Source organism: Mercenaria mercenaria, chromosome 4 (assembly GCF_021730395.1).
Source record: "Mercenaria mercenaria strain notata chromosome 4, MADL_Memer_1, whole genome shotgun sequence".
Lineage (NCBI taxonomy): Eukaryota > Metazoa > Mollusca > Bivalvia > Venerida > Veneridae > Mercenaria > Mercenaria mercenaria.
The window spans coordinates 27025305-27041945 of NC_069364.1; positions in this window are offsets into that span (position 1 = coordinate 27025305).

The window sequence follows — 16641 nt, forward strand, 5'->3', positions numbered from 1 at the left end:
AGCGAGCTCACGGGGCGAAAAGCGAAATTTAAGCATTACAGTGGCGGGGGCGCGGGGCGAAAAATCGCTAATTGTCGGAGTCGCGGGGAGAAAAGTCGAGATTTAGTAACTAAATTGGCGTGGGCGCGGGGCGAAAACACGATAATTAGCGCTCTTCAAACGTCGAGTTTTCGCACCGCGCCCGCGCCATCTGAGTTACTAAATGTCGACTTTTCGCCCCGCGACCCCGCTAATTATCGTATTTTCGCTCCGCGCCCCCGCTAAATAGCGAGTTTTCGCCCCGCGACCCCGCCATTTTAACTTGTTAATTCTCGTGTTTTCGCTTTGCGGGGTCGCGGGGCGAAAACGCGAAATGGCAGAAATCAGCCACCATGGCTGATTTCTGCCATTTCGCGTTTCGCCCCGCGACCCCGCCAAGCGAAAACACGAGAATTAACAAGTTAAAATGGCGAGGGCGCGGGGCGAAAACTCGCTATTTAGCGGGAGCGCGGAGCGAAAACTCGCTGTTTAGCGGGGTCGCGGGGCGAGATTTAGTAACTGGTATGTCGGGGGCGCGAGACGAAAACACGATAATAAGCGCTGCTTAAACGTCGAGTTTTCGCACCGCGTCCCGACATTTCAGTTACTAAATCTCGCCCCGCGCCCACCGCTAATTATCGTGTTTTCGCTTCGCGCCCCCGCTAAATAGCGAGTTTTCGCCTGGCACCCCGCCATTTTATCTTGTTAATTCTCGTGTTTTCGCTCGGCGGGGTAGCGGGGCGAAAACTCGTTATTTAGCAGGGGCGCGAAGCGAAAACACGATAATTAGCGGGGTCGAGGGGCGAGATTTAGAAACTAGAATGTCGGGAGCGCGGTGCGAAAACTCGGCGTTTGAGCAGCGCTAATTATCGTGTTTTCGTCTCGCGCCCCCGACATACCAGTTACTAACTCTTGCCCTGCGACCCCGCTAATTATCGTGTTTTTGCTCCGCGCCCCCGCTAAATAGCGAGTTTTCGCCCCGCGCCCTCGCCATTTTAACTTGTTAATTCTCGTGTTTTCGCTTTGCGGGGTCGCGGGGCGAAAACGCGAAATGGCAGAAATCAGCCACCATACAGGATAGAATCAAATAAAATTGATAACGATCAAACGTCTTCAACAATGAACAAAATTCACCGACAAAACTTACAAAATTTGAATTTCTGCAGTGATTTCATACAATTCAGCACGAGGTTTTTCATACCAATTGTATTGAAATAGAATACACTTCTGTAATGATAATACACACATTAAAATTGTATGGTGAAGGTTATTCTATTCAAGCGATCACAGATTTAGTCAATTATCTAAAATTTACATTATCATATTTATTTAATTGGATGAACAATTTTCATAAGATGCCATTTGAAAATGGCAGTTGGAATGCAGCTGATTATAATTTGAGATTATACAATTCATAACACTAGTACTGGAGTTTCATTATTTATTTGAATGCCAGTATTTTATATTAAGAAGAAGACATTTTCTTAACTCCGAAAATTATACAAGACCAAATGTAAACCGAATATCGTAAAATTCAATAAGGCTTATCCTCATTGTAAAGAAGATTATTGTTAATATGTAGATGTTAAAGTGAGTATATTTATACTATATTTGTAGTATCTGTATGTTACTTATAGGATAGATGTTTGTTTGTTTTGGGTTTAACGCCATTTTCAACGGTATTTAAGTTATGTAACGGCAGGCAGTTAACCTAACCAGTGTTCCTGGATTCTGTACAAGTACAAACCTGTTCTTTGCATGTAACTGCCAACTTCCCCACAATAATCAGAGGTGGAGGGCGAATGATTTCAGACACAATGTCTTCTATAAAATCGTCACGGAAAACGTACGCCTCGCTCGGTGATCGAACTCGCGACCCCGCGATCCGTAGATCTGCACTCTCCCTTCTGAGCTAAGCGGGCGGTCATAGACTGATGTTCCCTGCCGATACATTGTATGCATATATCAATTATAACATTGCTCACCATGTTCTTCTCAACTTTTTTTGTAAATGTTTACATGCCTTTTTGCACTTATCAAAGTACTTTATGTTATACCTTAAGCTATCATGTAGTGTGACCTGGGAGAAATATATGAAATTAAAAAAGATCGGATTTCGACTAATTCTTACTTTCAGATGAAGTTGAGTGTGAATTTTGTTGACATTATTTTCTTTACCTCTGCCTTGCAGCAGACGACCAAAAATACTTCCATTCACAAACTATAATGTCATGTTTTATTACGAAATGGCAGTCCGCATTTGAAATTCTTCAGAGATCCTAGAAACGGTCTTTATTTCAAATAAGTCTTCACATATAGAATAATACATGTTGCAAGTAAACATAATATTTAAATCGAAACAAAACAAGTAGTCAAAAGAGCAAAGTGCTCCTTGGTTTTAGCGAAGGTTTGACAGTACAACTATTGCATATTCTCACACAACTGAAAAGGGTTGAATGGGTTTAAGGCGTGGATAATCATAGTTTCCATTGTTTACCTAGGTCAAATGGAATTTAAAGGTTGAATGTTTTTAAGAGCAACTCTTTTTGATGGCAGTAAATTTGACTAACACACGTCGTCATCACTTGATTGCCTTTACTTTAGCTTAATGAAATGAAAACACACACAACCATCGTTTTACATTTATCTTCAGACAACACAAACTCTAATATATACATATATATTCTTAAACTGATCCAAGTAGTTCAACACTCATCTGAAAAAATAAAGATAATTAAAAGCAAATCAAACGTGTTATGATTTAAAATACAAAATGACTGTATGCTCTAATTTGCATTCTAACATTCTAAAATTTCAAAGTGGCAAGCTGAAAAAGAAAACCACACAGAAAACATGCAACCATGTGGTGTGCGTTATCAAGGATGTATATAATCATCATTGATAAAGTGCTAGAATAGAAATAATATATTCAAAAAGTAAGTGTATCTTGAATGAAATATTTGTTTTGGTTTTCAGACGCTGCATCCTCGCAATATAAATATATCGCATCTCATCTTCGATCATTGGCATGATTTATTATATTATGTATGTGGGATATTTTATTCCTTAACTTATTTAACAAACGTCTCTAAATTGTATTAGAAATAAGTAGATAAACATTTAGTTCTTAAAGCAAAATACTTGATATATTCAGGAAACACACTTCTAAAATGGCAAATTAATAAATTAAAATAACAACAAGTGGCGACAAGTGATTCTGCCTTTGTGACCAATGCAGACCAAGATCAGCCTGCACATCCATGCAGTCTGATCATGGTCTGCACTGTTTGCTATTCAGTCAGTAAATTTTCAGTGAACACCCCTAGTAATAATAAATGGTATTGCCCAAATTGAATGATGGACCAGTCCATTTTAGAAATTTAGCAGGCTAAGGGTTAAACGTACATCAGAATAATAAAAAGAATGACAAAAATACATTGCAGTATATTTCATATATGTCTCATATGAATAAACCACATTATGGTTGTAGCCCATGTGACGACAATCGACAATATCCGTGAGATTATGTATTCTCGCACGCTGTTTCGGCATCCTTTGGTCATGACAGTAAAATGCTTTTTCTCTTAACAACCGGAGAATGACGAGATCGCTCACGGAGAATGACGAGATCGCTCACGGAAACACACAAACGAACGGAAACGTCGATACTTATTACGGCTTCACTTTCTTAAAGCCATTTACCAGCACTATGTTACGTAACTGATTATCTTATAAATGAATTGGCAGGTCAGAAGATAAATTGATCAGATAAAATAAAATATCCTTAAAAAAAGTTGACTGTGACGTTTGTATTGTGTCAGTAGTAAAAGTGTCCCTCTCTTCCAGCCTCTACATAAATACCAAATATATACTAGGTAATACAATACCTTACCGGATGATTTAGATACATCTATGTTAAGGTACAAGTTGAGCTGTATGCAAAGTTCATTAATACGACACCACTGGAAATATAACTTAGTTACTAGATGAATTACTAAGAAAATTCATCTTATATCATGTCTTAGAGTAACATTCTGAAGTCTATCAAAACAAAAGAATGCAGATGGTTGAATACCAGAAGTCTTCCAAGCTACTCCGAATGAATAATAGACAGAAAATGCTTGACTATTGAAACTCTTCATTTATAGGCCGGTACTCGTTTTGATCACTCTTTGATATAACAGAAATGTCTAAAACGATTATTTTGCCTTAGACTCCTCTCTCTTGAGACAATTAGACTCCTTAGTAACAATCTAAGCTGGTTCACGTTTTCTATCTTATCTTCAGGTTTGTAAAATATTAGCGTTCAACGCCCCTGTAAGCTGATACAAGACAGACATTTGAGCAAAATCAGTAATAATTTGTCAACCTGAGTAATACGAAAGGTCATCTATCATCAATTAGACTTTTCAAAATTGTATGTAAAAGGGTAACACATTGTATGTTTTTACATCCACTTACCATTTTCTTCTAACTACCTATTTTCCTGCCTTCATACAAGCAAAACAAAAAGCTGATACGATGCAAATCAATATATATATATATATGGCTCATATAATGTAAAAATAGAAATAAAATATAATGTAGGAAATGTATCAAATATCCTATATCCTATTTGACTTGGTATGTCGATGCACTTAACTAATCTTGCTTAAAAACACTAAACGTTCATATGCAGATAGATAGTCTTTAGGCAAAAAATGCAGTTTTTGCAAGTTAATCACGCATTTTAAAAGTTATAATCATAATTTTGGTATCGAATAGTAGGGTATTGCATGCACTTAGAAATAAAGTAATTATCTTTGAGTCGCAGGCCCTAACTATGCCGAGTTTGGCTGGCAAGCATTCCAAACCCACCTCACTCCCACATACTTTTGGTCCTAAATTCTATATTTTCTAAATGCATTTCTTGGCTTAATATGGCAAAATAATGATGTTAATTTAGATACAAGTCATATGAGGGTTTGCGAAAAGATTAAGGATCAATATTGTAAACATTACAAGGCCGCATTTATTGCCACCTTTTTATGTTGCTAAGCAACATATAGTAGGTAGGGGAATAAATCAGGCAAAATTATAATGTTAATTCAGACACAAGTCATATGAGGGTCATATGAGGGTCGCAAATAGGTAAAAATAAGAAAACAATAAATATTTTACTAAATATTTCAGCAATTGCTTTGCAAAAATGATTAGATTAAGGATCAATATTGTCATAATTACAATGCCACTTTTATTGCCATCATAATGATACATCTTTTATTAAAATCCGTCTATCCTTTATATTACAGTGCCGAGAGGATTAAACCTAACCAACCATTTCATCCCGGAAAATAGCCAATAGGCAAAAAGTACAGTTCTTTTTGAAAGTTAATCACACATTTTAAAAGTTATAATCACAATTTTGCTATTGTAGGGAATGTCATGCTCTTAGAAATTAAGTTATTTTCTTTGAGTAGCAGACCCAAACTATGCCGAGTCTGGCTGGCGAGAATTCCAACCCATGCCAGCCCCCACCCCAATCCCCAGCCCTCCCTTTTGGTCCATCATTCTACTTTTTCTAAATGCATTTTCTTGGCTTCTCTGTTGTTGTGTAGGACTCATTTCATTTATCTTAGACCCAGTTGCATTTGTTACATTATACATAACGTTTGGAGACATATTTCATTTAAATCGGTCCATAAATAGCTTCACATTGCCAAAACACCTACCAAACGCACCTTTTTCCCAATGTGAAATAGCGATTTTTCAAACAGTTGTACACTGTTTTTTGGCCGTAAGTCACTTACTTGATTACTTTAAATAATATTTAGGGTACTAAATTGTAGGGAAATTTATTCTCTTCAACCATAAATGATTTTCTTTTCGACGCACTCCAAAACTTTACCACAGCAGACCAGCACGCATGCCCAACCCCCTCTCACGGCATCATTTATACTACTAATAGATTTATTTAAGCCTCTATAGGTGTTAACAGCGAATACTTCCACCTTTTTGGATGTTGTTTAGCAAATATTAATGTTAGTTTAGTTACAAGTCATTTGAGGGTCGCGAAAATAGGTAAAAAAAAATGAAATAAACAAACTAGATATTTTAGCAATTATGTTGCAAAAATATTACATTAATGATCAATATTGTCATTATTGCAAGGCCACTTGAATTGTCGTTATAACCATACCTCATTTATTAAAATCCGTTCATGCTTTAGGTTACATTGCCCAGATAATTTGAAACCACCCCACCATTTCATCAGGGAAAATGGCAATTTGGCAAAAAATACATGTTTCTTGCATGTCAATCTCACATTTTAAAAATTTTGTATCGAATTGTTGGGAATTCCATGCTCTTAGAATTAAGGCATTCCAATCTCCCAACTTTGGTCAATCATCTGCTTTTTGTAAATGCATTTCTTGGCTTCTCTGTTGTTGGTTAGGAATCATTTCTTTTCACTTAGACCCAGCTACATTTGCTACTATATAGCGAACGTTTGGAGACACACCTTATTGAATAAGTCAATAAATACCTTCACAGTGCTTAAAAACCTACCCAACCCACCATTTTCCCTATATTAAATAGCCATTTTCAAACATTGTGCACCGTTTTCTGGCCGTAAGTCAATCATTTGATACGTTTATATTACAGTGGGTACCAAATTGTAGGGAAGTTTATTCTCTTGAAATATAAAATACTTTATTACAGTGGGTACCAAATTGTAGGGAAGTTTATTCTCTTGAAATATAAAATACTTTCTTTTCAACCCATGCCAAAACTTTACCAAAGCGGACCTGCAAGCATGCCCACCCCCTCTCTGGGCTTCATTTGTACTATTTATATATTCATTTTCGCCCTCTTGGGCCGTTAAAAACGAATGCTTTTATATGTTTTGATGTTGTTTATCAACATATGGTAGGTAGATGCATAAATATGGAATAAAAATGAAGCTAGTTTAGATGCAAGTCATGTGAGGGTCGCGGAAATAGCTAAAATACAAAAAAAATGAATTTTTACTACATATTTCGGCAAGTGTGTTGCAAAAATTATTAGATTAAGGATCAATATTGCCGTCATAATAATACCTCTTTTATTAAGATCCGTCCATGCTTTAGGTTACAGTGCTCACATAATTACAACCACCCCACCATTTCATGCAGGAAAATGGCCATTTGGCCAAACAATACACGTTTTTGCATGTTTATCACTAATTTAAAAAGTTATAACTAAAATTTTGGTATCGAATTGTATGGATTTTCATGCTCTTAGAACTAAAAGTACTTTCTTTGAGTCGCAGGCCCTAAGTATGCCGAGTCTGGCTTGCGTGCCCCCTCCCCTCGCCCCCTTCCCACGGCCACACTTTTGGTCAAACAATCTACTTTTTCTAAATGCTTTTCTTGACTTCTCTGTTGTAAGGCAGGAATCATTGCTAAAAACTACCCAACCCATTTTTTTCTATGTAAAATAGCCAATTTTAAAACATTGTACACCGTTTCCTGGTAGTAAATCACTCATTTGATGAGTTTTAATAATATAGTGGGTACCAAAGGGAAAATTATTCTCTTGAAATATAAATGACTTTCTTTTCAACGCACGCCGAAACGTAACCAAATCAGACCTGTACGCATGCCCACCCCACTCTCTGTGCTTCAATTATACCACTATCTATATATTCATTTTCGCCCTCTTATGGTGTTTATAGCGAGTGATTTCACCTTTTTTGATATTGTTCAGCAACATATAAAGTAGGTCATATGAGAGTCACGAAAAAAGGTAAAACTACGGAAAATATGAATTTTTAATAGATATTTCAGCAATTGTTTTGCAAAAATAATTAGATTAAGGATAAACATTTTCATCATTGCAAGGCCACCTGGCACGAGGGTTGAATTGTCCGACAGGAGGAATTTGGTATTTAATTTCTTTTTCAAATGTTTCAAAATTTGTTTACTTAGCGTTATTTGTTGTTCTATGCAGTTAATGAGATGCATGAATGTTTGAAATAAGCAATGTCTATCGCCACTGATAGCCTCCAGAAACGGTATAGGGAACACCTGAATTATATCCATCGATTGCCGTCCGCCGATACAGGCAAACCCCGTATTGAATCGGCTTCCCTTGTCGTCTTGAGCCCTGTTCGTCTGTCTATCTGTCTGTCACTCAGTCCATCTACCAATATGTCATTTGCGACCATACAATAATTCCAAAAGTAAAGTATATTTTTGATGTATCTATGTTGAATATTTATATTCTTTTTTTTTTGTTTTCCTTCATTGGTAACAACACGTCAAAATATAAGACAAAAGTGATGACGAGGAATCCTTTAATGATTTTGAAAGTGCATTTGTCAGCTACGGAATACAAGTTTAACAAACACTTTAAAATCAAATTTGTACTTTTCATGGCGCACTGGAGAGTTTGGAAATATGTCACAGTTTCAAATCGAACCTCAGATGTCTTTCTTTCATTAATTTGCTGACCTTGTGCAATTGCTACCGGGTTGGTTTCAACAAATTAGTTAAACAATATTTTCTTGCAATTATCACACAAGACATGATGGTAAATGTAGACAATAATATACATATACATGTGTAAATATATCTACAACAGCAAACCATCATTACATCAAGACATATAATACTACAGTACAATAAGATACATTTGGCAACGTTGCAAGGTGTGATAAAACAAAAGGGTTGTACCACAAGTTTTACCAACATTAAAAATTGGTCTGTCCCTGACTGTCAAATAAATGTTAGATTAACCTAAATGGCGGATTTTTGATTGGATTAGAATAGAAAAAAATGCTGAACAAAATATAATTGTCAGATATGAATGTACATATATAGTAGAATAGTTAAGATAAAAAACTATTTAAATAGAAGACAAGGAAAAAAAATTGAAAAAAAAACAACAAAAAAACAAAAAAAACAAAAAAAAACAACAAACAAACATACACAGTCAAGCTTAAAACGAATCAGTGCAACCCCATCGTACCTGCTGCTGCATCCCCTCACCCAGTCAAACCCAGAGTTTTCAAATCGATGCTAGAGAAACGATGTGTATTTTTTTATATAAGTTTGTACCTCTAAAAACAAAAATTTATTCTCCTCATCAGTTAGTTCAATGAAGTAATTTGTGGGTACTAAGTGAAATGGAATCTTCGAGTATTAATAAATAACAATCGACGATCATTGGCATAATGGCCATATTTAAAAAAGAAATGTTCCACATCTTCAATACCATGTCTACAAGAGCAATCAGGATAGTCTCGTAAATGGTTATAAAATATATCATTGTTTAAGTTGTTACATCGGTTTCTACTACGTGTTTGAATTACATTATAGAATCGTTTTCCTATTAGATAAAAAGACGGAACAATTGGAGATTTAAATTTACTTTTCGGTTTATTTTTGCATGTCGGAAGGTCAAGGTTATTCCATAGTTTTACTGAATCGGGTATAACTGATTTTTAGTAAATTTCGAGACGTCCAGCCAGTGTTACAAAGTTAGTGTTATTTTTAAGTTCATAGTTGTAAGAATTATGAACTGTTTGTGGAAAAATGGCTGTAAGGTAATCCGGAAGTAGTCTGTTGTTTCCTTTATATACATAATTCTACAATCTGCAAGAGAAACCCAGCCAATTTCAGTAAGTAAATTTTGAACGGAAACGGAACGAGTCCAACCAGTAACAAAGCGAGCTGCTTCATATTGAAGTTTTTCTATAGTGTCCTTTTCATATTGAGTAGAGCTGTCCCATAACTGACGAATACTCAAGCAGAGCTCTTTAATACGATATATAGATGTTGTTAAGAGTAGATATTTTAACTTTAAATTTTAACATTCTCATCGAGCTGAGGAATTAAAAGTGATATTGTTTTTATGGGTTAACCATGAGGAATCATGACTAAATGTAAGGCCCAGATGTTTGTGATCATCAACGAAGCTTAAAGGGGTATTTTCAAAGGTTAAAGAAGGTTAGGCTACATCTCTAAAGAAGAACAACATGACTTCAGTTTCAGAAGGATTGAATTTTACTAGCCAATATTCCGCCCAACTGGAATTTTTTTCTAAAACTTTAAAATAGTTTCTAAATTAACTAAGTTTGGTGAAGATATAGCAAGTGAGCTATCGTCAGCGAATAGTCTAGAGGTACTTATAGCAGAATAAGCAATATCATTTACGTATACATGATATAAAAAAGAGGACCCAAGGACGATCCTTGAGGTACGCCTGCAGTTAATGACCTACTATTTAAAAACGATTGTTCTACAAATACTTTCTGAGATCTTTTTTCCAGATAATCTGTTATCCAGTCGACCAAGTATCCTGAAATACCATACTTCTCTAGTTTAAATATGAAGCCTTTATGCCAAACTCGGTCGAAAGCTTTCGATATATCACAGAAAACCATACAAGCTGCTTTTTTTCTCGTCAAGAGTTGTACAGATGTGGTTATATATGTCTACAGGTTAGTACACAGTTGAGTGTCCAGGAAGAAATCCTGACTAATTTTTATATATCAGATTATTGGAGTTTAGACCGTTGTACAAATATTTAAAAATCACTCGTTTCATTATTTTACCTACGTAACTGATCAGTTAAACTGGTCTATATTTAGATGGTAACGACTTTCCCCATTTCTTAAAAGCGGCATTACATTAGCAATATTCCATGAAGCTGGGTATCTATTTAAGATGAGCGATCTATTGAATAAAGTACAAAGTGGCTAAGCTATTGTTTTCGAACATCCCTTTTGCATTTTATGACTAATACCATCTGGTCCACATGCTTTGTTGACAACTCAGTTATCTAAAACGTCAATTACATGTAGCTCAGAAATAGTTAAGTTGAGAAGAGTTGCATTAGACTTTGAAGCAAACTCAGGTAGAACATAATTGGAATCGTGAAGAGTTGATACTGACACGAAGTAATCGTTCAAATGTGTAGGTTTGTCTTTGTCAGAAATAGAAGTGTCATAATTTTCGTTTAAAGGGTCGGGATTTGTTTCCTTGGCTAGCATTTTTACTGTTTTCCAATATTGTTTAGGATTTGTTGAACTTAAATCATTCATGGAAAATTTATATTATAAGATTCTTTCACTGGTTTTAGGTGCAGATGGGAATTTCCGGCCTCGAGGGTAACTCTTTAGGCGGTAAAAAGGCTCCTTGTGAGTCACCACCTAAACAGTTACCTTAGAGCCGGATATTCCCATATGCTCCTATAACCAGTGACAGAATCATTTTCTTGTATACCGATTTCAAAAGAAAAAAATGAAATCAATCGAACGGCTTTCTTTTTAGAACTATTTCTAATAGCAGCGTATTTAAACAAGCGCGGAAAACCAACGTCCGTAAACAGGAAAGACGTCATGATGTTTCAAAGACAAATAACAATGTTTAATTAACTCCGGTTTAGTTTTATCAGTTGCAGTGTAACAATATAAATGTTTTGATAAAAGAACGTGTTTTGAATCGAGAAATATACTATCAGGAACAAAAATGAACTGTCAAGGTATTGGATTCTTATTCCGTTCTTTGAAATAAAATAAGAATTACTACATAAATCTCCTACATATACGTAGTTCGCATTACGTCATTTACAGCACGGGGATCATCTTACATCCCGGGGTTGTAAGATGGATTTTTCAAGCACCAGTAAAAATACCGGAAATCCACGTCTGGTATGCAAAAAAAAGTGTTCGCGTAGGTGTTTTTTTACATTATTAACACGACTTCTTATTTTCTTGTAACAATGACAATCTGACTGGATAGCAATTCGCTTTAAATGATCACGTTTCCAAGATGTAGTACGAATAAGTGATTTGTACGTAGGCCTGTCCTTGGGGCGGATCTTTACAACTTTAGTAGGAAGGCATGTTTTAGCTAGATCTAACAATGTCTCTTCGAAAAAAGATGTGGCTACGTCTAGAGAGTCAGAGTTAAGAGCAGACCAATCAATGGCGTTTAACGAGTTATTTGATTTGTCAAAATCGGCTTCAGAATCCAGCTGTATTACAGTACATGTATTTGTTAATCCAATATTATCAATTACGTGTTTGTCCTGTGTGTTATTCGAATTGGATTATTAATTACATTTGTCATTTTATTAGGAAAAAATTACGTCTCTGAATTTACGATTTGTTACATATAACTGGTCTTCATTTATATCGCCAACTAAAATAATATCATTTGATATTTCTAAGGCCTGGTTAACAAAAACATCACATCTATGCCAGAAGTCGATAGTGGAATGTGGTGGCCTATAGACTGTTGCAATAATAAGTTTTTATTATGATCTTTTATTTTGATAAACAGAGATTCTGGTAAAACAGTTTCAAGGTCATATAATCATTTTGGCTGCAATTCTTGAATCACAATAAACAAGGATACAACCTGAATGTGATGAAAAATCTTTCCGAAACATATTATGTAATCCTTCAAGTTTTATCTGCACGTCAAGAAAATTGTCTTTAATATAATCTTGTTGCGAATACTCTTTACATGTAAAGTTAAGTTAAGGTTCCTTCCGTCACCATTTTACAGTTATGCTCAAAACAATAAAATTTGACAAAGGGAGATAATTCAAAAATCAATTACGATAGCGATATGGTTCTTGTACTCTTCATAACCTCTCAACGTCTCTTTTTATCATGTGTGAATATTCAACAAAATACCTTTGAAAGTTCTTAAGTTTTTCTACAAAAAAACGTTTTTCTATAAATGTTATCTATATTAAATAATGGACACTCATTGAAAGAGGGTAAAGTTGAACTAAATAATTTCTCTTAATATCCTTGACAGGCTTGTTGCTAAATTCTGTATTCTAACACATTTTGTTTGGGTGCTTAATAACGTAGGTAATAATAATTGATATGTAAGATTTTTTATGTGCATTGTCGTTTTTTAGATTATATAGAACATCGGAATTTACCTACTTTTTACAGAGAGCCAATATATGACTTTTACATCGTCTATGCAATTGTGTAGGTTGCAAATCGTTTGTATGAATATTAAACTTGTTAATTAATGCTGTCATTGAACAATTTTCTGAAGGAACACGAGTACTATTAATATGTTAAGTAATGAAGTGTCTTTGCAACAAGAATGAAATATCTTTCAGAATTAAAACATTTAAATGATATAAATGAATATATATCAGATACCTTCTTTCAGAGTTTAGAAATCATATTGACATACAATCTTGATAAATTTACTGCGCAGTGTGGATATGTGGAAAATTGTCGCCAAGCGGAAAGGTAATATATATCACATTTTCATAAAATACAGATATTCGAAATCAATTCTCTCATGTGGAGTTATTCTTACAAACTATCAGATATTGCATCTAACGTCATTGTCTCATCAGTGTTTCATTTCCCATTTTAAAAGAATCCTTTGAGGCTTTGAACCTAGTTCGACCGACGAAATATTACTGTAGTGCAAAAATTTATGAAATTGAACGCTCTATTCACACTTAGGATCATTTTGAATGTCAGTTCACTGTCAATACAATGTGATAAAACGCCAACATGTCAACTCACCTTTATAATTATTCTACAGATTGAGGTTCGCTGATATTACAGGAAAGCTTAATTCCTCATACAAAAAGTTCAATTTTATAAATGTTTGTTAATTTTGATATCCGTCAAGTAATCAGATAAACCTTGAGCTTTTTATCTAAGTTCTAATTTTTTATAACCTTTGTTTTCCAGTGTTCGATTATCATGAGGAACATAGTCATTGGGAATGCGGAAGAATATCATCCAGTTGTAGATAAAGGGAAGACAAAGTAAAAAATAAAGATTGGACCACCGCAGAGACACTCCCAAAACAAGCGATATTAGCCTGTCTCCACGGCTACATGGTGACTTTTTTTGGTAAAATCTGCAATTATTTCATACGTAAATTTCAATCTTCTAAAATAGCATATACCTGACGGCTAAACTTTGTTCGGAGCCAGGACAATAATAACTGTTCCCAGGTAATGAAGAAACAACTTCCAATATTTATGAAAATATGCCAGAAAAATCAAAGGTACAGGAGCCAGTCTACAGCGATATCGTCTGCATGAAAAATGGAAAATAAATTATTACTACATTGTACTTTTTAAAATATTGGAAAGCTTGTTAGAAACCTAGCTATGCAATAATGTCTCTGTCCCTGATATCTTAACCTTTCGAAATCGATATTTGTTATAACATGAACAAATCAGTACATTCACGAGTGCACATCTCTTCTATCATACTTCAAATATTTGTACTTAATTTAGGTCTGTTCTTTTCCTGTGTGGTTTTTACAGTTTCGTTTTGATAACCTTTGAAAAATAGATATGTGCATTGAACTGAATTAAAATGTGTGAGCATTTGATAATATAAGATAATTAGTGATAAACTAAACTGATAACTATTACGATTTTAAGCATGACCTTGACTGAACTGGAATCTGGTAGTTGAGTTATGCCATTTCGTTTGGTGCCCCGCCGAACTTCGCCTCGTCATTTGTCGCCCTGCCAAATGTCACTATGGCGCCCCTCCGAACGTCGCCTCGCCGAATGTCCCCTCGACAAACGTTGCCCCGTCGAACGTCGCCCCGCCAAATGTTGTCTTTTCTCCTTTCGTTGTGACATAATAGTATTAATCAGACTGTAGGCAAAAGGTAGTTTGAAGAGTATTCAATACCTGCAATAAACCTACTTTGACTTAAATTTTCCAGGGGGCAAAGGTTCAAGCCCCAATAGAACCGAATTTGTTTTCCCTTAAAATTTTCTTTTTTTTTTTCTAGTAAGTGTTTACTTGTTTTAAGACTTGTTTTTCATCTATTGTACAAAAGTTGTTTTTGTTTGTTTTTTCATTTGATAAGCCATTTCTTGATGTTGAAAGTGAATATACCTCTGAAACCGAAGGGGGCAGAGTTAGACACCTTTAAAGATACTGAGTTACATGCGGTAAAAGTTCTCTATTCTGCAATTAGTCTTTAGATTATATATTGGGCCACACCAAATTGATTATTGGTCAACGGATTTCCCTCTTCATTTTTTTTTGAAAATCAGCTTCCGCTCGCTTCAAAAGTTTTCAAACTGATTTCAAAATTTCAAAGCGGGCCTTTTTTCACTGTGTAGCAAGTTGAAATTAGCTCTCTTTATTTCTATTTTTCGCGCTTGAGTTTAGGTCGAAAAGTTGACGTTTGCACGACAATTGTCGGGTCAAAAATTTCAAGATTTCGACTTTTCGCGGTAAATTTATAGCATGAAAAGTTGAAATTAGATGCTTAATTTCAAATTTTTGCGTATTTGTCTAGTCGAAAAGTCGATGGCACAAAAAAGATTCCGTAGATAGCTCCTAAAATTATGAATTCAACGAATATAGGAAATTTATCTTTTACTGAGGCAGTTACACATTTGACTCTAAAACTTCTTCCTTTAGAGTATTGGATTAATCGGAAAGGCCAAAGGAAGGTTGTGTTATTGGATAAAAGTTACACTGTCTTTATAAAATAAAATCACAGTTTCTTACATCTAATACTATAAAATAAGGGGAAATACATTTGAATGCCTTCTATGTTCTCCGATTAGGATAAGCCACTGGGTCAGTTGTTTGCTGGACATTCATGATGAAGTCATGAGGGACTGATTTTCATGAGCGTAGCGTAGGTGTAAAGTAGCTATCAAAATAGAAAAAGTGGAAACTCCACAGGTCGCTCAACACAACAAAAACGAAAATTTTGCAGGCATCGGTTTGATTGAGCCTGTTCATGGACGGTAGTGGAAATGCATGCTACCGTCCACGCCCTCTAGCCCCGGGTTGAGCAGAACTCAACATTTACACATGCTAAAAGTACAAAAAAAAAAACAATTTAGAGACATCCGCAGATGTGTTCATACGGCGGTGCACATGGAACCTTTAATGCTACACTGTGTAATTCCATGAAAAGCGGCGTATGGCCCCCAGTTAAAATAAAGGGTTTGCCCTCAACGAGAAAACAATGAGCAGAACTAAACAAACTGGAATTTAGAAAGGGGATCTGAGGTTATAGAGCCTGCATATCACAGAAACTGCCAAAAGACAAAATTAAAAAGCAGGCACCATATCCAAGGGGTGATTAAACAATACTCAAAGCTATGAAAGCGGGAGTATTGGATTCACCCAGGCCGAAATGTTCATGCTGAGAAACTAAACAGTACCAGTAACACGACATAAAAGTCGTGCTGAACGATCTGAGAAGATCGAAATATAACATCCCTGATTGAATGTACGGGGAGACTTTTTACGGCCGCCACACGGCACAAACAACGCTGCTGTGATAATAAAATAGAAAAAGTGGAAACTCCACAGGTCGCTCAACACAACAAAAACGAAAATGTTGCAGGCTCGGTTTGATTGAGCCTGTTCATGGACGGTAGTGGAAATGCATGCTACCGTCCACGCCCTCTAGCCCCGGGTTGAGCAGAACTCATCATTTACACATGCTAAAAGTACAAAAACAATTTAGAGACATCCGCAGATGTGTTCATACGGCGGTGCACATGGAACCTTCAATGCTACACTAGTGTGTAATTCCATGAAAAGCGGCGTATGGTTCCCAGTTAAAATAATGGGTTTGCCCTAAACGAGAAAACAATGAGTAGAACTAA